At 29.5% G+C, this 23,885-nt stretch overlaps 1 protein-coding gene and 1 non-coding gene across 2 annotated transcripts in view; both read left to right on the top strand.

The window, feature by feature from the left end:
* Nucleotides 1-23,885, top strand: part of LOC113372140 (death-associated protein kinase related-like) — a 213,441-nt gene that overhangs the window by 162,127 nt on the left and 27,429 nt on the right. The window lies entirely within an intron of this gene.
* LOC113364457 lies at nucleotides 4,061-4,200 on the top strand. Its single transcript, XR_003366155.1, has one exon. It is a non-coding gene; the product is annotated as a U11 spliceosomal RNA (small nuclear RNA).

Genomic DNA, 23,885 nt, shown 5'->3' with positions numbered 1-23,885 from the left:
TGAATCATTATCTAGTCAACGATGTCATCAAGATTATGCATCTTTAGAATAATGATGAAAAAATATAAGCCCTTGACTACAATTCTAAAATTGGACAAAATTTTAGAGATACAAATTAGCTGCAATTTTTATAGATAATAACCTTCAAAACGTTATTCCAATAAAAATGTTCACGCACGTTATTTTTCATCCTCTTTATCTTTATTTTTCATATCTCTTTATCTTGAATCAGTATGCTATATTGTAATCTTTGACTTTTATTTGTTTTCGAAAATAGAAACAATCTTATCTTATCATCTCATCGGTCTGCGCTAAATTCTATGAGCACAACATATTATATATATATGTACTGTGCCCACGTCTGAAATTCAAAAGTTCCAAAATTTTAATATCCTATCTTATACTGTTGAATATCCTATTTGGTGTCCTGCCCTTGTGATTCATTTATGCTCTTAGCATAAGCAGTATAAGAAATTCAGAAAAAATAATATAGTATCTGCTGTAAAAGAACAATATCACACTTGATTTTACCACGCAACATAATTGCCTCAATAATTTAGTCTATAGTTTTCAGAATCTCGTACGATATATTACTTGCTTATTGGCAATTATAATTTCTAAAGTACATTTTTCTTACTGATAATTCAATAAACATTATTGTTTATGTTCAAATAGTTGAATTAATTTGTAAAATCTAGTTCATATGAGCACTCTTCAATCTAAGATCAACTTACTAAATATTCTATATCCAATGTCAGACAAATGAATTTTTGACACATTAAACAAAATTCTAAATCATTTATTTAATTAGTAGAAACATTTTTTTGCATTGTTAAATAAGTTAGTAAAGTAAACCAAAATGCGACATGCATGAGTTTAAAAAAATAAAGTACATGTATAAGCAATTTTGGACTTATTGCGTTATTTTTTAAACAGAATTATATAAATTCTGGCACATCTCAGCTGATATTGATTTTTGGCAATAATAATGTAGACATTACATTTTTCTTGTGTATTATATTCTAATATTATCTAGGCACATAACTTCAGCTAAATTCAAATTTCAAGTAAATTGACATTTCTAGCAGATGACAGTTCAAATGTTTTCAATGTTAAACAATGATAAGTGTTTTTTTTGTAATTTATCCCATTTATTTCTACAATATTACTATAGCTTTATCGTTCATTAAAAATTTCCTTTGACAAACTCAAAAAAGAATTATCAAAATCCGAATAATCTTTTAGAAGAAGTATCAAATATATTATTTTATACCTGTACAGAAGAATTTTATATATAAGATATATATATATATATATATATATATATATATATATATATCTTATATATAAAAATGGAGCTCTCTTTCAAATGTCCGAATAAAACTCGAAAACGGCTTGATCGATTTGGCCAGTCTTAGTCTTGAAAAATTTGTGCCAATCCAGAGATGGTCGGAAAGGTGAGATATTATTTCAAAATCGCATAGAAACTTTACCTTTTTAATTTGAAAATTTTTGTTGAAGCGTAATTTAAACAAAACAATGGACGGTGGCAATTACGTGAAATGTCAAACGCTTTTGACAGATGATGTTCAATTACGTTTAATAAGATGTTTTACGCGAATATTATTTAATTATGATAAATTTGTAGTAAGTAGTTTTGTTTGTAGTTTTATTTATATACAAAAACGTTAGTAAATGGGCGGCAAGTGTTACTAGAGACTCAAAATATCAACTTTTTTGATATGTTAATATGAAAATGCACTTTTTGGCATATTTTTCTCAAGCACGGTGCTCTGAAAGATCTCATTTGTATAATTATATACTCATTGGTATTTATAAAACATTTTCTAAGTTATATTATTTTTTATTTATGTTATTTAAATTCAGAACCTAAATTTGGTATCAATCAAATGGACATTTTGTCGAATAACATTTTACCAGTTATAATTTCCCAGAATTTATCGCAGAATAGATAGTAATATATGAAGGTCCGGGATTAAAAAGGTCCACCACCGATGTGCCAAAAATCAGTAAAGTTAAGCATTGTTTAACAACAATATTTGAAAGTAGAGGAAAAAAGATGTATAGCCAGCTACAACCTTGATTTGAGAACGATAATCTTGGAAATGGGGGAGATAAACGGTAATCTTTGAAAATCCATAATAAAAGTATTTTCTTTCGTTGGTAGTTTAAGCATTAGTTAAAAATGTAATTATTTTGTAAAATACCTTTGAAATTATAATAAGGCTATAAACCTTTTGCCACCTGCCCGTTACAAGTTACCCCGCATATAGGATAAAAAGGTCTAGGTAACCAATTTTTGAAAGACGTCAAAAAAGCACATTTCTACAATGATGAAGTAGAAGTCAGTTAACTGAACGTAGTGCGATAATTGTTCGTTTGATATATGTTATTTGTTGTGATATAATTGTTATGGTTTTCATAATATAGTTTATATTTTCTCAAAGTCAAATTGGACCTTTGTGTCTCGCCCTGCTCTACATATATACTTTTTTTTAATTTACTTTAATTCATCGAATGTAACTTGAAACTTTTCAAAAAGCAGGTCAAAGAAGAAATACTTAATTCATTTTTTATCTCTCCTCGTATTATTTACAATCATATACAAAATCCAGAATCCAAAGAGAATCTGAAAAACTTGAAACATAATCAATAACTCGAAAGACCAAAAAAGACTTAGATTGGATTATACGATGTTTTCTATAGAAAGTGTATAAAACTTGCAGTTGGATTGTATTGACAAAATATAGACAAACTAATGGGGTTTATTGTTTTTATAATACCTCATTGTATATAGCATTCAAACAACACATCCTTATGCACTTAAAGTATTAATATTTTTGATTCTCTAGAAATGGTTTAGAATATACCTTATTTAGCAAAACAACGTTTGCCGGGTCAGCTAGTATATATATATATGTTTAATTTGAGTTTAATATTCGGGCGTAACATCAATAAAAATATTTTTATTGATGTTACGCCCGAATATTAAACTCAAATTAAACATATATATCAACATCAAATTCAAGACTATTCAAAAATATATATATATATATATATATATATATATATATATATATATATATATTGATGAGTTATTTAGAATCGGGCAGTAACACCAAGTAAAAAAAAACTAAAGTAGTTTTGAAATACTTTATTTATCCATACGCTTCGGTCTTCATCGAGACCATCATTCAGTGGAAAAACTAAAAGATTTTATATGATGTAGGAGGAAAATAATATAAAGTTATAGAACTTATATATAAGTACTTATAGAATTAATTATACAAAAATATACTACACTATTACACTGCGTATAAATTAATAGCTTGGTTTATCACAGTGTAATAATGTAGTGTATTTTTGTATAATTAATTCTGTAAGTACTTATATATAAGTTCTATAACTTTATATTATGTTCCTCCTACATCATTAATAATAATCCATGGTATCAGGATCCTGATACGATGAATTATTAAAATTTTCAATTTAACACTAAGATTAACTGATTTTTCCACTGAATGAAGGCTAGGATTATAGCCGAAACGTATGGGTTTAAAATAAATTTTTGAAAGAAATTCATGTTTATTATTGATGTTATGCCCGATTATTAGACTTTGTTAATATATATATATATATATATATATATATATATATATATATATATATATCACGAAATAACATAAATGCCATAAAGTGCAAAAAACGGAAGATGTTATTTATTTAATTATCTAACATTCGTTGGGTTCTATTCGGTACATCTTTGATGCGATCCTAAGAAATAAGCATCATTTTTTGTCATAACTGTAAAAATATTACAAACGGCCTCTAATAATTAAATTTCTTTAATATTAATGATATACTTTTAAGTTGATGCAGCAATCGCTTGAAATCATATTGATATTATCACTACTGCTTGATATCTGGTTTGGACCTAAATTTGACAATTGCTGCTTCGCTCCCTATCATATCCTTTCACCTTCAGATGACTCTGCTGTGCTCCGTTCGTCATATACGGCCATCGTGGCCTGCTTCGATTAAAAAGAGTACTCGACACTGTGGGTTCGGCTCGCTGCGCCCCCCACAAAGGGGGCTCTCGTCCGATTGGGTATGGCCATCAAGACATACTCAGTACATCATTTTTGGAAACCGGCGTCTGTCGGCTGCCAATATACACCACATGGAGTCCCCACCACAAAATTCCCCAAAATATTAACATAATTTTCCACATTGTGTAATACATTGTTATGTTGCTATGAAAGCTCCGCCAATAAGTAATCGGCTATTGGCGACAAACAAATGATCTAAAATTAGAAATCTAGAAGAAACTAACTAGTAATTAATTGTATTAGTTTTAATCTAACTATCAGCGACAAAGACGATACTAATCAACAAGAAACGCTTTACTGATTTTTATTGATCATTTAATTCAGAATAGATTTGGCTTTTTAAGTTCACTTGAAATTTTGAAAAATCAGACTGATTAGCAGTACCTTTATTCCTTCGTTCTCGGATAATTCATCTCACATTTGTTAATCTTGTCTTATTGTTAGTTCATAGATAAGCAAGTATAAATAGATCACAAATTACGACTGCTTTGATTTTTATTGCATCATCATTGATTAAATTTTAATTGTTTTAGCAATTTATAGAGGTTGCCTCCACCTGTAGCACGTAAATTTACCCTTAGATTTAATTTTAGATAAGATTACATTACATGAAAAAATATTATACGTACATTTATTATAATTAGAGAATTATAACATACATTAAAAAGTGCAATCAATTGGAGTACAGCATACCACCTATTAAATGATGAAAACAAAACACCAAGTGTAATGCGCATTTGTTTTAACAATAAGTTGTTTTATGAATTTAGAGTCCATGTTTTAAATCTGTGAAGAGCCTCTTAAAAGTCGGAGTACAAGTATTTTGTCGTTTTTTTCAATTGGTTTGGGCTCGGTTCGCACCTCAGTAGAGGTTTGAGATTTATGGACCTATTCTCAGATAACATTGCTATGCTAAGAAATTCTTGGATAAAATACGCCGTAACATAGGGTTGTTATGGCTAAGTTACTGTCTTATGTTCATATGAATTGGTAGTAGAAAATGTCAAAATGCTATGTATTTGCTGTGCGTTGCCATAAACACTATGTTACTGTCTACTTTATCGGAGAATTGGTCTCTCAATGTTTTGGTAGTCTCGAAATTGTTACAAAGCTATTCCTATGGCGTTCATTCGATTATTAATTATTTCATGATAGCATTAATTAGACTTCTTGCTTATGTATTATTTTGAACTTGTTAATGTTATTTTTATCTTGGTGCCATATGGGATAAAACGGTTCACCAAGAATAGCTGTTACACTTTATTTCTTCTGCCACAATCCGGCAGTACTTCTTCAATTACCTTTTCGACCACATTTGACCATATTTGACAACATTTATCTACAAACGACTCTTTTCGAGATATAACTTCATTATAGTCAATGTCTCTAATCCCTAAAGACGATATCTATGTATGTCCGTATAATAATTAGGCATTGCGTGTTTCCGTTTTTCTCAGTTCGAGTATTGTTTTTTATTTTTTATTCTTCGGTCGAACGAAACGTGGGAAACGGTCGGACGATCTGTAGCACTGTTATTCTAATGCACCCGTTTCATTATCTGCACGATTATTTATTTATTTATTAATAAATCTAAACATCCATGCATTTATACTTAGTTACGCTCACATCTATTATATACAAATCTATTTCTGTGCCTATTTGTCGCCCACAGCTTTTTGGTTACTTATTTCTTAAGAACAGTTTTTAATTTTTTTAAATTCGTTCAGAATGTTTGCCTGAAAAGCGGACGAAAAATTTTGCACTTTTCTGCTAGTTTAAAAAACGGCTTGGCCGCTAGTCGTTCAAAACTAATGAACGCAAGTTTTCATTGAATTACTTCAAACTTGCTTTTTGAATGTTTAACTCTTTATCTATTTCATTGATTACTTTTTGATTTTTTGAAATCAGTGTATGTATCCCGAAAAAGGATAAATTTGGTGCCATAGAATTTATAATGACAAGAACGTCGAAAAAGTATAAAGACAGATTTTCAGGTGAAAATATAAAATTCTGCTTCGGCCAGTGAACAAGAAAGGATATGAAATGTGGTGCTATAAATTCCATGGACCTGTCTTCGCATGTATCAACTAGTATACATGCCTCGGTACTAGCAAAGTACAGAAGTCGTGGCAGAAATTACATAATTCTACTTACATTTTTGTTCAATAAAACTATCATTTTTCTGTTTACATCATACAAAAAAATTATATAAAAAATGCATAGTGCTGACAAGTTAGTTGTATAAATGTTAGTGCCAATCTCTAGTGCTGTGTACACTTCTCTATATGTAACTAACCAACGTAATATCCACTGATGATGACATTAAATTGAATGTCGAAACGTTTGGAAATAAAGATTATTTTATAAATCTTTGGCTTTTCTTTGTTTGATGTATCGCCCTCAAGAACTCACTCATATATATATATATATATATATATATATATATATATATATATATATATATTAACAAAGTCTAATAATCGGGCATAACATCAATAAAAAACATGAATTTCTTTCAAAAATTTATTTTAAATCCATACGTTTCGGCTATAATCCTAGCCTTCATTCAGTGGAAACTAAAAATAAAATTAAAAACTAAAACAATTGAATTGGAGTGAAAAGAAAAAAATAAAATAGTAATTAGTACTTACAATTAGTTGATCTTAGTGATTGTTGATTTTATTGATGTTATGCCCGATTATTAGACTTTGTTAATACATATGTCAACATCAAATTCAGAATCATACAATATATATATATATATATATATATATATATATATATATATATATATATATATACATATATATATATATATAACCGTGTCGTTAATTACAGAAACCGTCATCGCAATCGCAAATGTTCCATAAAAAGACAGTAATGACATCTACGTTTGATTCCACGAACAAAAAACACATAAATTATGTTTTTCTTGTTGATGAGAAATTGCATTTCCTTATTTTCTACTTATAACTGTTCTTTACGTAATCGACAATGGCACTGGGACACACTTTATGTATAATATTATATATATGTGTATATATATATATATATATATATATATATATATATATGTATATATATATACTATAGTTGTTACCATTCACGCTTCGGCTTCGCCGTGTTTTACTTTCGATTAAAAATTTAAACAAAGATGCATATTTGTTACATCTAGTCTTGTCCACCAGTATAACTACATATATGTTGCATCTAGTCCTGTTGACAAGTATAATTGTCAACTTGTTTATCAGTCTACCACTTTAGCTGTTCACCGTTTACTTCATCAATTTACCTAATAAACATTTTACATATCTATCAATTCATCTGTCTATCAATTTACCTGTACACCAATTTACTTATCAACCTCTTTATTAATCCACCGTTTTACCTGCTTGCCAATTCACCTTTCAACCTGTTTATCTGCCTACATAATTGTCTGTCTTCCGGTTGCCCCCTCTATCATTTTACGTATCCTCCAATTTACCTGTCCATTATTTTACCTATCTACTAACTTACCTGCCTACCTGTTCATATGTCTACGTATCTATGTATTCACTTGTTCATCTATTTACCTGGCCACCAATTTACCTGCCCACCAATATACCAGTCCGCCAATATACCTGTCAACCTGTTTATCAGTGTACCAATTTACCTGTCTACCAATTCACCTGTCTAGCAGTTTATCAATCCACCATTTTACCAATATACCTATCATATAATCTCGTTCTACATGTCCACCAATTTACGGCGTTGTACTCTTCATTCCACTAGATCATCCATTTTATGTATTAAGTATTTTATCGGTAATTATATCGTAGATTATATGAAATTAAGAATCGTTGCCGCCGCAAGTGTATGAAATATTTGTTCTTCTTGCAAAATATATGTAAGTATGTTAGACTTCTGAATAATTTAAGGAGTGACGCACCTGTGCAAATATACGATGGCAGAATGAGCATGTCATACATTTTTTTAATTGCAATTTATTTATCGAATCGTTTACGAATTCAATGATGTAATAGAATCAATATTTACACATTCGTAATGTCGATGAGAAATATCTGCAGTAAAGCTTCGAACAAAGAATCCAAGAAGTAATAAAAAATAGAAGTTTTTTTTAAATAAATAAAAAATAAAAATAAATGAGGATTATATAACGAATTATTAGAAACGTTAGAAAATTATAAAGTGCCCTTTTTTTAAAAAAATGTATTCAGAAAAAACAAAATTAATTACCTGTATGATTTATTATACACTAACACTTCTTCACTAAAAACGATTTTACCAATAAAAAGTGTGTGATAAAAGTGTCGACAAAAATTGCTTTAATTTATTAAATATGTAATTAAATCGCGGTTCTAAAATATGATGAATTTTAACATTTGATTTGAAACTAAATTAACTTTGATCTCTGCGTATTGACCAAAACATAAAAGGCACTAGGAACTTTATAATAAAACAATTAATACCATTCATCTGTTTACTTATCTCGATTGTTGTCATAAAAATGCATGTCTTCCGTGTTACGCATCTTCCTCCTCGGTTTATTGTTTTTTTTTTAACTTCTTAAGTCCTTATTTGGGAATCATAACATTTGTGTGGTTGGCCCCCAATTTATGCTAATGGATAAACGAAATACATAGTAATAAACACAGTGCTGGTAGCAAGAAAAGTTATGTAAATATAATTAATTTCTTATTTCTGACCAAGCGAGAATTGTCTGAAAATGTTGCGAATTGCCACAGAGTATTTAAAAATGCTTCAAATAATCCACAAACTAGCTGTAAGTGGAATTCTGTCTTAAGGCAATTAGGGCATCGTGCCTTAAGGCAAATTGCTGGAACTTCCCGTACCAAAAATTATTATTTTTTTTTAAAACGATTAACATTTTTAAAAAAAAAAATACTTTGAAAAAATAAGATTTTTGAGAAACTATAAATTGGACAAAAAATTAGTTTTTTTTGAAAAAAAAATTTTTTTTTTTTAAATTTTTTTTTTTAAAAAAATTTTTTTTTTTGAAAAAAAATTTTTTTTTCTTTATTTTGACATATTGTGGAAGATCTGAACTTTTTTTTCAAAGCAATCGTACTGCTTTAACTACATAGGGACAAAATATAAAGCGCGTAAGCGCCGCGTCGCTGTCTAACGCATAAGCATTGGTACGGAACCGATAGGAATGTTAACAAAATGTATACTTATTGTTAAAATCTCTATAAAATGTCTGATAATTTGATGTGCATATGTCTAATGATCATTTTTGACCGCCAAATGGCTCATTTTTTTACTTTTTCCTCTATATCTCCGAAACCGCTGGACCTACCTTCATGAAAGTTGTATCGATTCTTCATCTTGTCAATACAAATAAAATGTTTTTTGAATTATTAAAATCGGACGCTCCGTTCTCTTAAAAACTGATTTACCGTTTTCGGAACTTTTTGCCCCGTATCTTCGAAACGGCTTGACCTGCCTTTGCCAAAAACTAATCAGCACGTCTCCTTATCAATACGGATCGAATGTTTTTTGAATTATTCAAATCGGTTGATCCGTGTTCCCGAAATCGTCGACGAAAATTTGTATCCGCACATACATACACACACATACATACATACACACACACACACACACACATACATCCATTTTTTCTAAGGTATGCCAAAATGTTCAGAAACCTCTGAAACGTAAAGATATATAAAAATTTTCATTTTCGATTTTTTTGCGATTACTATAACTTGCCCTACGGGAAGTTAAAAATGTTTTCAAATCTCTAGAATATTTTCAGGTTATCCAGAACATCTTTAGACTAGTTAGAATATTTTTAGACTACTCAGAACATTTTCCGAGTACTCAGAATATTTTCAGACTACTCAGAATATTTTCAGACTACTCGGAATATTTTCAAACTACTCAGAATATTTTCAGACTACTCAGAATATTTTCAGACAACTCAGAATATTTTTCAGACTAAACTTTTTTAGATTACTTGGAACATTTTCAGACCACTCGGAATATTTTCAGATTACTCGAACATTTCTTGACTATCCCGAACATTTCCTGACTATCCTGAATATTCCCTAACTACTCAAAACATTTCTTGGCAACTTGAAACATTTCCAGACTACTCAGAATAATTTCAGATCATCTGAAACATTTGTTGACTATCTGTATTAATTGTTTAACTCAATCTCGTTGGAAGTCGTATTAGAAGTTTTACAAGAGACACATTTAACAGATATTTAAATATCAAACCTGATATATGTCAGAAATTTAACACAACCATTAGAATAATGTATAACAATTTAAAATAAAATATATAATATCTTATATATAAAAATGGAGCTCTCGATCAAATGATTCGGTAAAACTCGAAAACGGCTAAACCGATTTGGCCAGTCTTAGTCTTGAAAAAATCGTGCCAATCCAGAGGTGATCGGAAAGGTGAGATATTATTTCAAAATCACGTAGAAACTTTACATTTTTAATTTGAAATTTTTTGTAGAAGCTTAACTTAAATAAAACGATGGACGGTGGCTAATATGTAAAATATCAAACGTTTTTGACAGATGATGTTCAATTACGTTTAATAGGATGTTTTACGTGAATATTATTTAATAATGATTAAATTGTAGTAAGTAGTTTTGTTTGTAGTTCTATTTATATACAAAAGCGTTAGTAAACGGGCCGCAAGTGTTACTGGAGACTCAAAATATCAACTTTTTTGAAATGTTAATATGAAAATGCACTTTTTGGCATATTTTTCTCAAACACGGTTCTCTGAAAGATCTCATTTGTATAATTATATACTCATTGGTATTTATAAAACATTTTCTAGGTTATATTATTTTTTATTTATGTTATTTAAATTCAGAACCTAAATTTGGTATCGATCAAATGAACATTTTGTCGAATAACATTTTCTACAGATAACAGAATTTATCGAAGAATAGATAGTAATATACGAAGGTCCGTATCAAAAATCAGCAAAGTTAAGCATTGTTTAACAACAATATTTGAAAGTAGAGGAAAAAAGATGTATAATCAGCTATAACCTTGATTTGAAAACGGTAATCTTTGAAATGGGGGAGATAATCGGTAATCTCTGAAAATCCATAATAAAAGTATTTTCTTCCGTTGGTAGTTTTTTAGCATTAGTTAAAAATGTAATTATTTTGTAAAATACCTTTGAAATTATAATAAGGCTTTAAACCTTTTTGCCACCTGCCCGTTTTAAGTTACCCCTATAGGGTAAAAAGGTCTATATAACAAATTTTTATAAGACATCGAAAAAGCGCATTTCTACAATGATGAAATAGAAGGCAGTTTACTGAACGTAGTCAGATAATTGTTCGTTTGATATGTGTTATTTGTTGTGATATAATTGTTATGGTTTATAGTTTATATTCGCTGACAGTCAAATTGGACATTTGTGCCTCGCCCTGCTCTACATATGTACTTTTTATTAAATTTAATTTAATTCATCGAATGTTACTTTGTAACTGTAAGGTAAGTTATAGTAGTGGGCCAAAAATAGAAAATGGAAATTTCTGAAGGTTTTTGAACATTTGTGCATATCTTAGAAAAAATGGATGTGTGTGTGGATACAATTTTTCGTCGACGTTTTCGGGAGTACTGCTCAACCAATTTGAATGAGTGAAAAGGTAATCGATTTCGGTAGTTAAAAAGGATGATGTGAAGATCTATTGATCTATTAATCTATTACATAAATATTGTTATATTATATATGTTCATATATATGTATGCGTAAGTGTGTTAAAAGTTGGGCGCATTCCGCGTCGTTCGAGACTGTGGTAGGTGTCACAGCATTTCTCATGGCGCCTAACCATATCGGTAGAAGGCCCTCGGTCTCCTCGGTGGCACCAGGGCCGCAACGGAATTACCTTGTACAGTTAATTCTTTTTTGTTAAGAAATTCATAAATTCTTACATATAATAAACAACTTTTGTTGCTTACGTCACTATACTGCCAACCAAGGAAGTGAAATTTTAAAACAGTTCACTGCGTCTTAAGGGTTGTTTTTGTTGCCGATAGCTGATCGGTTGTTTGCCTATTACTGCTCTAGTCAAAGGGATCAATCTCTATGATAATAATTCAAATAGATTGTAATAAAATCAATTACTATTTCTTTTAATTTAATTATCACTTTATTATTATGCTCGTCCTTCCTGTAGCCAAAAGCTAATTGGCCGTTTGTCTAACAGTACTCTTATCTGATGGAATGGAAGTTATCATCACTATAAGATAAATACAGCACTCATATCGTACTCTAGTATTAAGTTCTTCTGGTAGAATATATTTTTAGCTTTTTACCAAAAATTAATCAATGCGATTTGAAATGATATCCTTCAAATAAACTTAAAGTACATGTGTTATATTAATTTAATTTATTTCACAAAAAAAACCGAGCACGAGTGCTATTCGATCAGCCAACTCGGAATAATCAGTCGTGTTATTTTTAACAAATAACAATATTTTTTGGAACTCCGACGTCGTTTTAAAGGTAGGAGTCATTAATATAAGATTGATATTGGTAGAGGGAACCAGGTAAAGGTAGGGGTCAACAATAATAAAATTGAAAGTATTAGCGAATCCATTCGCGAATATTATCAAATATATTTGAACATAGATAAATACATTGTTCTGTAGTACTCGAACAAGTAATTTAAAATAAAAATAATGATAATAAACATTGTTTTTAAGAATATGATTTATAGTCGATGTTTTGGAACTATATTTGCTTTCCGCAGGACGTCTGTCAAGAGCATGTTTTTTCACAATTATAAGTGATATTTTTTAAGTAATATAAACTACTATAAAATAAAAGTATATGCTATATATAAGAACTATGTATTCTTTATTTTCAAATATTTTGGTAATTCTGAACTTTTTTTTAAAAACAATCGTACTGCTTTAACTGCAAATATCGAAGCGCGTAAGCGCCGTGTCGCCGTCTAACGGATAAATATTGGTGCGGAACCCATAGGAATGTAAACAAAATTTATACTTATTGTTAAAATCTCTATAAAATATCTGATAATTTGATGTGCAGATAATTTTTGACCGCCAAATGGCTTATTTTTTCCTTTTTTATTCAATGTTATATATAATTTTTATAGATCGCATCATATTTTAACTGGTTTTTAGTAACTATAATATCTAAATTACAATTTTCTTAGTAATAATTTAATGTACATTATTACCAGGTCCTCAGCGCTTTATATTTATATTTATATTTTTATTTATATTTTTATTTATATTTTTATTTTTATTTATATTTATATTATATTATTTTATATTTATATTTATTTATATTTATATTTATATTTATATTATATTTATATTTATATTTATTTTTATATTTATATTTATATTTATATTTATATTTATATTTATATTTTATTTATATTTATATTTATATTTATATTTATATTTATATTTATATTTATATTTATATTATTTATATTTATATTTATATTCTGGGGTCCTCAGCGCCGGCATACCATTTTCTTTCTAGCCCCCCGCCCCTTCTATTTTACCTGTTTTAACAGTTCATTATTAAAATTATTATCATTAATTAATATTTGGCTTTTGAAACATTCTATCGAGCAAATCATAAAGAGCAAAAAATTCTAGCCTCTCAATATTAAACATAAGCATAACATAACACTGGCACTTCATATTGGATTATTTTAACTTAATTTTTCATTATTTAAGATATCCAAAATTGTTGTTTCAAAGTGAAATTTTTACCGTATTTTAAAAATCTTGTGCAAAGATTAGTAAAAGATGCAAAGAAATTATATATTTCTTGAATGATATTAAAAAAAAACTATATTGAATATTTCATATCCGCTCGTATGTATTTTGTTCATATGTGTATCATTCAATCTGCCATACATATACTTTATCTTATATTATTAACTTCCCGAAGGAGAAGTTTATGTTTTCATGAAAAAATCCGATTCGCTAATTTTATGTTTTCTCGACGTTTCAAGCCTTTCTGAATCGAATGAGACCAAATTTGGAAAAAGTATGTGTGTGTGTGTATGTTAACAGATTTTTTGCCGTAAATCGACGTTTTCTCGATTTCAAAAATTTAAAAGCCATTCGATGTATCTCGTCGAGGACTATCGTATGTCAGTTTTGTGGGACAATCGACCGAGACGTTTCTTTATAAATAGTAGAAAAGTGAAAAAATTTTCGTCCACGTTTTAGCCCGCAATTCTAAACCGATTATGAAAATTCAAAAACTGTTCTAACTGAAACTGAAACTTTCAAAACTGAAAGATATTGATTGGGAATCGTGCTGATTAGTTTTTGGTAAAGATAGGCCGGGCCGTTTTCTTGTAATAAAGTGTTAAAAAATTTTTTTTCGACGATTTCTATTATTATTTTTTTGACGGTACATACTATAGTCTTCTAGCTAGATCAAGGATGAGCAACCCGCGGCCCGCCAGAGGTTTTTCTGCGGCCCGCCAAGCATTTCTCAACAACAGATTATTTTTCTAGATATTTTTTCAAATACGGATGTAAAGATTAATTTTGTTGTCAGTCAAATACTGGTAAAAACTGTTGTTCGCAGAAATACCATTTCCTGGTAAAATAAATGTTAATTTAAATATTAGTTCAACAATATTGCAAGAAAAATTGAGATTTGTCACGATTCCAAATGGTCAAAGTAAACAAAACAGCTGTTTTCATTAAATGTTTTCTTCGCCATTTACCATGCAAAATAATACAGATTTAGAAAATTCATTTTTTCAGTAAACGCTTTTTCGCTTTTGAAAAAAACTCAAATCAAATTATGATAAATTATTTTTTGTAAGTACGTATGTGTTCGAACCATTGCACAGATCTACAAAAGAAAATTCGCTGGATAATAATTCATTCATTGAGAAAAAATGCTAGATTGAAGATTGTGCCAGTTTTTAAATGTTTTTCCTTATTTTGTGTCCCAATTTTGACTATAGATTTATATTCAGTGGTAAAAGTATATTGAAAATACATCGGAATACATATAAATATGTCAAATACCCAATCCAGACAACTATTTTTTGTGGACCTTTGTAAATTTCAAACATGAAATTTATAAAAAAGTACCACCTACTATACTTTCCGCATTAAAAAAATAAATTAAAGAACAAATTTTAAATAAAACGGATGATATTGAGCAGCTTATATAGGAAAGCAGTGCCAAATTTCTTATTAAAGTTTTCAAGTAAATTAGTTTTTCGGTTTAACTATTATTTGTTTTTATTTTGTATTTCTATTTATAAACACTTATAATTGTCACTCGTAATTATAAAAATATATACTAATTTCAATTTGTATTTTTGTTCTTTCTTGTGGCAAATTTTGTAATTTTGTTGCAATTACATTATTTCCGCGCTCAGTCAACCAATCTTTTGACTTAATTTTAGTTCAGACCTTTGAGTATATGAGAAAACGTTTTATTTAAAAAGAAAAAGCAAAATATTTTTATCATGGGTTGTACGAACGTAACATTATTTTCTAATTTTGTTCTTTATTTTAATTTTCTTAATGCGGAATGTAAAACTACATACAACTTCAAATTTTCATTATTTTATAATAGTCATTTTAGTAGTCCAATAATTTTTTATATAGCTCGGTAATCGACCAGTTAACTATTATCGCCTTTTTTGTGAACGTTTTTAATTGAAATTCGATCAAGATTTTTCTGAGCTTATAAAAAAGCTTAAATTTATTCGCTTTATCCGCTGCAACATTTTAAAAACAATTCTTAAATATTGGTAACGAAATGGTTACCTCCCATAAAACTAACTGATTTGCAGGCTTATCCTACTGTACAAATATTTTCCGATGTGCATTAGAAGTACATAGTTTCTGAATGTCTTTCAGAATGAGCAATGCTAGCAAAAAATAGAAATTTAATATTATAATTTGAAGATAAAACTGTTTTTGAGAGAAAACTGAAATTTTTTTCAGAAATATTGAAACCTCACTCGTTTCGCTAAGCATAGCATAACTAAATTCAAATATGTATGTTAGTATTTTAGCGCTGTAGTGGGTGAATTATCAATGTAATATGTGTTAGCTGCCCCTTTCATTTATATACCACATATTTATGCATTCAGAATTAGTTAGTCATTTTTAATACTAATGATTTTCTAAAAATATTTCCTGTGGTTAAACATTTGCCGGGTCAGCTAGTATATATATAAATTACGTGCGGCCCGCCATAAAATTTTGAAAACCAAATTGGCCCGTGGGTTAAAAAGGTTGCTCGCCCTTGAGCTAGATCATACTAAAATATTACGGCCCTACGACAATTAGTTTAACTTTGACAATTCGTCAAAGTTTGCAAAAATTGGTATCGTTTTTTTGGCATTTGTCAAAATTAGACCTTTCATCGACGTTTTCTCAAAAACGCCTTAACCGATTTCGGAAATTTAAAAGCCATTTGGTGTATTTCGATGAAGACTATCGTTTGTCAGTTTTGTGCGACGATTTGCCAAGCCGTTTCTTTGTAATTTGAAAAATGTGTTAATCTTTTCGTCCACATTTAAGCTCATCCTACCGAACCGATTTTAGAAAATCAAAAACTGTTCGAAAGATATTAGTTGGGAATGGTACTGATTAGTTTTAGGTGAAAATTTACCGAGCCGTTTTTTTGTAATTAACTGTTGAAAAAAAATTTAAGCCGATTTTTATGGATTTTTTTTTAGCGATATGGATTTTTTTTTAGCGTGTTTTCCAATTTAACACTAAGATTATAGCCGAAACGTATGGATTTAAAATAAATTTTTGAAAGAAATTCATGTTTTTTATTGATGTTATGCTCGATTATTAGACTTTGTTCATATATATACTCGTATGTATATATATATATATATATATATATATATATATATATATATATATCTCGTATATATACAGTCAATCCGTAAAACTTTCGTTCTTCTCTTTTTTTATAAAATCCATTTTGTTTTCGTTCCCATTCTGAAACAAACAACGAAATGAAAAGAAAGATAAAAAATGAGAATCAAAATAAAAATAAATAAATGCATAACTGTAAAATGTGTGTCACCTACAAAAAAATATGAATTGATAACTCGATTCATTTCGGACACACGGCGGATAGTGGTGGACGAACGGCGGTCCGTGATGGTAACCAGAAGAAGAAAATAATTATCGGAACTGAAGATCAATTATAAAATGCCCATCTCGTATATTATTTGTTCACTTGCTAACTTCACTATTGTATTCAACATAGTGAAGTTAGCTTTTAAGCACATCATTATTTATATTATTTGTCCACTTCACTATTATATTCAACATATTGAAGTTAGCTTTTAAGCACAGAATTATTTTGACCTTTAACTGTTTTTGTTTTATCGAACTTAGCATAATGAAATAAGCCACTAACCACAAAAATAAGTCAACATATAAGAAATTTTTAAACTATTTGGTTTTGTAGCTTGTATGTTTTTTTGTATTGAATTCAACAGAGTTAAGTTAGCACTTTTCCATAGAATTTAATCAAAATGTAGATATTCCTTAATGATTTTACTCTTCTTATTATGTCTTTGAGTGTTATTGTTATAGTAGTGAAGTTAGCCATTAAGAACAGAATTGAATTAAATTGGCTTTCTTTTAAAACCATTTTTCATTTTATTTCGTCGCTTGTTTCTCCTTGCCATAGGTTATTGTATCATAGTATTTAGCAATGAGAAGATAGACTCTATGCATATAACAGAATCCAAATACGGCATTTTTGAAGAAGTATATTAAATAAATATATTGTCTTTTGAAATGTGAAAATAAGCTTCCTAAATACCTGCCTATATTAATATATAAGATAATATTATAAACTCTACTTGATTTTTTGCTCATTTTACTTTGTGATAAGAGGCAATAATTATTATAAATAAAATTGAATCGATTATTTAATAATTAGCTTATCTTTATTTTTCACATTTTTTTCTCATGTTATTAATTGTTATCATGTTACTGAGATTATTATCTTACTTTTGGCAAAGAAAGGTAGAATAACAAGCTTTTCCGGATTTATATTGTTAATATATAGACACCGCTATACGAAAAAAAACATAATTCGACGTCAAAAAATGTACGCTACTTTCATCTTACTGTAAGGAAGTAGTAAGATAAGAGAAACTAAATAATCATATTAATTTTTTAAATCATTCTCTTAAGACACATTTATATTGATAGATTTTGAAAATAAATATGTATCATTGAATATTTAACTAACTTAAGTTATCTCCTATTCTTAATTATTAACTTCCCGTAGGTTATGGTCATCTCTAAAAAGTCGAAATTATTTTTTTTGCATATCTATACGTTACAAGAACTCAGGAACATTTTAGCATACCTTATGTTAAAAAATTTTCGAATGTTTGTGTTTGTAAGTAGAATGTGTTTTGGATACAATTTTTTGTCGACGATTTAGCGTGCATGAACCAACCGATTTGAATGATTCAGAAGGATTCGATTCGTATTGACGAGGATACGTGCTGATTAGTTTTGACAAGTATAATTTCAGCTATTTCGGAGATACGGCAAAAAGTGCAAAAATAGACATTTTTGAGAGAACGAAGCATCCGATTATAATGATTCAAAATACATTTTGCTTGTGTTGACGATGTGAATAAGTAGTTAGTTTGTGGGGAAGGGGGGCATATAAAGCGGTTTTATAATTTTCCAAAAAAATCGAAGTTTTCAAATTAATATTTTATTAAATAATTTCAAAAAAAAAAACATTTTTTTAAATATTCATTTTTTTCTTTAAGGGGGTTGTTCTTTTTTATTTTCTTTGTTTCGGTTTTGAGATTTTTTGATATTATGAAAGATAAAACCCTTAGAATCATTTAAAAAAAAAATCATCTCAATATCTATTTTTTTGACGAAGTTATAGATATATATATCTCTATATGTATGATCCTCTGAAAGCGTTTTTTTATCGCTCCGCGAGCTATTGTATGCCAGATTCCTCTTTTTCATTATAATACCTCATGCACATGACCTTTTCAATGTGTCAGCATCTTTGAACACCATGGTGTATTTAGTACATTAAATTAAATGGTGTATTCAGTACATTATATTAAGAACTCTTTAAATACGTTTTTCTCAAATTGACTTTTTTCAATGCGGTGCCACAAATTAAACAAAAACTACAAGTCGGATCGACTTGCATTTTTTTTAATTTATTCACCACTGCAATACCGAGCCCCCCTACCTCAAACAACTTGATAACATTACGCAAAAAAATTTTGCGAAGCTTCTCGCCCCAAAAAAAGGCCTTTTTGACACTTTTTTTTTAAATAGCTGCCATTTTTTTCTTTCTTGCTTTTTTTCTTTTATTTTGGTAGGGGGACTGGAAACAAACTTCTTCTTCAACGTAATTTCTTTTTTTTTTGTTTCGGGCGATGCACAACGGATTTATCTGTGGCACCGCAAAAGAGATCGATTTTGCAAGACCGACTTTGGCGCCCCCTGGTTAAAAAATGACGGCGCAAAAAGAAAAGAAGAAAATCACGTAATATTCTATGATTTTGTAATTTTTGTTTAAAAAAAACCGCATGTCTCTATGATAAATACATTTCGAGAAAAAACAAAAACAAATACCTTGCATTTTTTGTAACGAAAAAAGAACAACCCCTTAATGTTGAAAACGATTCAGATTTTGAGAATTATATTTTTGCAAGTCAGTTAATATAATTCTTAAAAATATGAGACAAATAAAATTTTGTTTATTTATAAATCCATTATTGCTTATTTTATTCTTAGAATATTTAATTGCGTTACTGAAGGTTCCAGCAATTTGCCTTAAGGCGCAATGCTATGACCACTACTTTTATATTAAGATAAGACATTAAGAAGTCTTATCTGAGCATAAGATTATCTATCTTATTCAATTATTATGTTTGTCCACAACTGTTTCAGCACGGGAGGCTGTGTAGTGGACTTTCACATTTTGTCGTAAATTTGTTTGTAGTGTTGCCCGATGTACTGACACACACATGTACGATTAGAATGACTTATGGCGTGTTATGTGACGGCGGCGTCGTTACGTGCCGGAGACACGACGACAATTGCACAATTTGTGGAACCCGATTTGTGCAATCGAAAGAAAGAAAAGGGAAATAATGTGTACAAACACATATATACACACGCTTTCAAAAAGCTATGTCTGTGGCTGATAGCTTATTGGTTGCTTTAGTTGATATTATTGGATATTAACCCTTCTCGTACACACCTCTGCCCAATGGCGAGGCGTACACATGGGTCCAAGAGACCCCCAGTGGTGTTTAAACGTGCGTCGTGGGCAGACTATTGGCTCGATTAAAAAAACGAAAATAAAATTTGAACTATATACAATGCGACTGCATATATTTTTAAAGATAAAACAATTTAAAGGCCTGAAATTAACTCGGAAACGAGCGACCCGAACTATGTAATGGTTTCAAATTTAATTCTAAAGCTGGTGTTGGGATTCAGTAGATCTCAGTTGTATGAGAAGGGTTACACATGAAATGATTTTAAATGATGTAGCAATTATCGCGGTATTATTATATCTATGTTATCAATTGGGTTATTCGCGGATACACACCAATTCTTACGCCAAGGTCGCACTTACGTCTTTCAAATTGTAATAAGTATAGTATCTATTCTAGGTTACATTACATGAGGTTATTTGAAAATAAGCTTCCCAAATACCTGCCTATATTAAGATATAAGATTTATATTATAAGCTCTCCTTGATTTTTTGCTCAAAATAATCTAGGTTACATTACATGATATTTTTATATGACAATGTGGAGACAAAATAAAACACCCGAAAATAAGATATGATCAAGAGGTTCAGTAATCGCTAAAATGTTAGTGATGTCAAAATAATGTTGTTTCAACATTTGTGCTACCTGGATGTTATATTTTAGCTGCTGGAAGTATCATAAGTTTAATTAAACGCTCCTCGTATAAACACCATAGGCTGAGCTTTTTGATAGTTTTGTCAACACCAATAGGCGACATCAGGAAAACATGATTCATCAAAATAAAATAGATGCACCTGTTGTGTCAGGGTACGGTAGTGGCAGTTGTCATAAACAGCTAAACTATGCTAATAGCTGATTTTGAGACAGGGTTCATAGGAAGTAGGTGAAGCACGTTTGTTCGAACAAGTTTCCATTATTGCATTGAGTTCGTGCCCTACAATAACATATGTGTGTATTTATGTATGTACAAATTTTTGTCCACGATTTAGAGAGTACGGATTAACCAATTTGAATGATTTAAAATTGATGGGGAGGCGTGTTGATCAATAGTAATAATAATTCTGCCTATTAGTAGTAAAAATAAGTACAAATGTTGTTTACATGGTTCCGCAACAAGATGCATTATGTTTAACCAATATTTCAATATTTTTCCTGTAACGCAGCAACGTAGCGTAATCGATTTGCAAAAAAAATCAAAATTTTCAAAAAATGTTCGAGGTTTTAAAAATTTTAAATTACGGTAATGGGAGGTTCGATTAATAAGACACGTGATGTAACGCTGTTGTTATGTGTTTGAGGGTACATCCTCGTTATAGGAAAATCTTTTGTGAAGTTGCAAAGGAAAGTTCTCTCTACCCGTTCTGGGCAATTCTGTTCCACTTATTTGCACGAATCACTTCATTTACAATAGATATTGCTAATCTGTACTAGAATTTACAATTTATTACATTGGTTAATTTCCCAAGTCAGCAGCTCAAATTTATATAAATATATATATATATATATATATATATATATATATATATATATGAAAGTGTTTAAAATTGATGTTGAAATGTATGATTAGGTCTCCCTAAAATTCATAAACAAGACGTTCCTTTTAGACCCATAGTCGCTGACATAAATTCTCCTCTGTCCAAATCCTCAAAATTTCTAAGCAATATACTCTCCATCATAACTATCCAATCTCCTCATTTCATAAAAAATTCTTGAATTTGTAAATAAATCAAACGGCTTAGTTTTACCCCACGAAACTCTATTAGTGAGTCTAGATGTTGTTTTCCTTTTCACCAACGTCCCCTTACAATTAATGCTAGATTCTATGACAACTAGATGGGATGAAATTTCTTGTCATACTACACTTTCATTACATTGGTTTTTAGAATCGATCAAATTCATAATCACGAACACCTATTTTGAATTTAATGGCCATTTTTATTTTCAAATTTTGGCACCCTCATGGGCTTCTCTATATCCCCGGCCCTAGCCGAATTATCTTTACAACATTTAGAAACCAGAGTCTTTAATTCTATCAGCATAGACAGTTATTGTTATTACAGATATGTTGATGGCATTATTACTTGAATACCTTCTCAAAATTTTGACTTACTGCTCCACTCATTCAATTCGTTTAACAAACATATTCTGTTCACTTTCGAAAAAGAACAGAATAACTCTATCAGCTTCTTGGATGTCAAAATCATTAAAAACACAGACAACCGCATTCTCACTAACTGGTACCAAAAACCTACTTGATCAGGTAGGTATTTAAATTTTCACTCCTACCCCTCTAGCATGAAAATAGGTACTATTATTAATCTAGTAGACCATGCTATTCTCCTTTCTGACAAACAATTTTGGACCTCATACTTAGATTTAATTTTCAAAACTTTCACACAAAATTTCTATCCCCACATCTTATAAAACCCGTAACAAACAATAGACTCACTATTTAAAAAAACAAAATAATTAACGCCAACCTGAGTTTAATTTTCCCGAAAGAGAATCATTTGCCTGTTTTACATCATGGAACTTTATCCGATGTGGGAAAAACTTTTTTATAACGCAAATCTCCGTGTAGTATGCAACATCGATTTAACTCACAATTTCCTTTCTCAAATTTAAAGCCGCACACTAGTCGAGGAACGAGTATCCAATGTGGTCTCTAAAATATCTTGCAATGGCTGTGATTCCACCTATATTGGCGAAACAGGACAGAGCCTCACCAAACGTTTAAAACAACTAATAATAATAATAATAATTTAAAAAACAAAAATCAAGGGCAAACAATGATCACAGAAAATTTAAAACTAAATAACCATACCAGCTTCTTCTTGTTTGGCATGCCTCGAATACACGAGTGCTTACGTATACCTTATCTATTACTTTACTTTCTGTTTTTTTCAAAATTGTAGAACCACTGGCGATGATGTAGAATTTTACGTCAAAACGTATGGAATTTTTTTTTTAAAAATCTTTATTTTATTTATATTTTTTACTTGATGTTACGCCCTCCAAGAAATTAATATATACATATATATATATATATATATATATATATATATATATATATATTGCTGTTGTGTCGTGTTTCTGTTCCTAAAAGTGTTTCCTATATCTCTGGAAGTGCGTACGTAAGAAATGTAATGGTCTCTGTAACTGTAAGTCCCAAAATATCTCATCGGGTCATACTTTTTTTTGTACCTTGTCACAAAATAATTGGCCCAGATTTACATAATTGAAAAATGACGAAAGACAAGATATCATTGATGATCAAGACGAAGTACAATTAGGTTTGAAATATATAACGCTTTTAAACATTTTAGATTTAGATTTCCTGTTTTATAAAGTTGTTGTGCTTATTTTAAAAATTATATAAATAACTTCATAAAAGTTGCGTTGAATTATTAGAAAAATAAAGTTATTAATGAATTAAATAAAAAATAAATATTTTTAGAAAGAG

This window comes from Ctenocephalides felis, unplaced genomic scaffold, assembly GCF_003426905.1.
Source record: "Ctenocephalides felis isolate EL2017-DRISC unplaced genomic scaffold, ASM342690v1 CF-g0.4_SCAFFOLD_00845, whole genome shotgun sequence".
In the NCBI taxonomy this organism is placed as follows: domain Eukaryota; kingdom Metazoa; phylum Arthropoda; class Insecta; order Siphonaptera; family Pulicidae; genus Ctenocephalides; species Ctenocephalides felis.
Note: the sequence above shows the minus strand (reverse complement) of the source record. Positions and strands in the feature narration are given on the sequence as shown.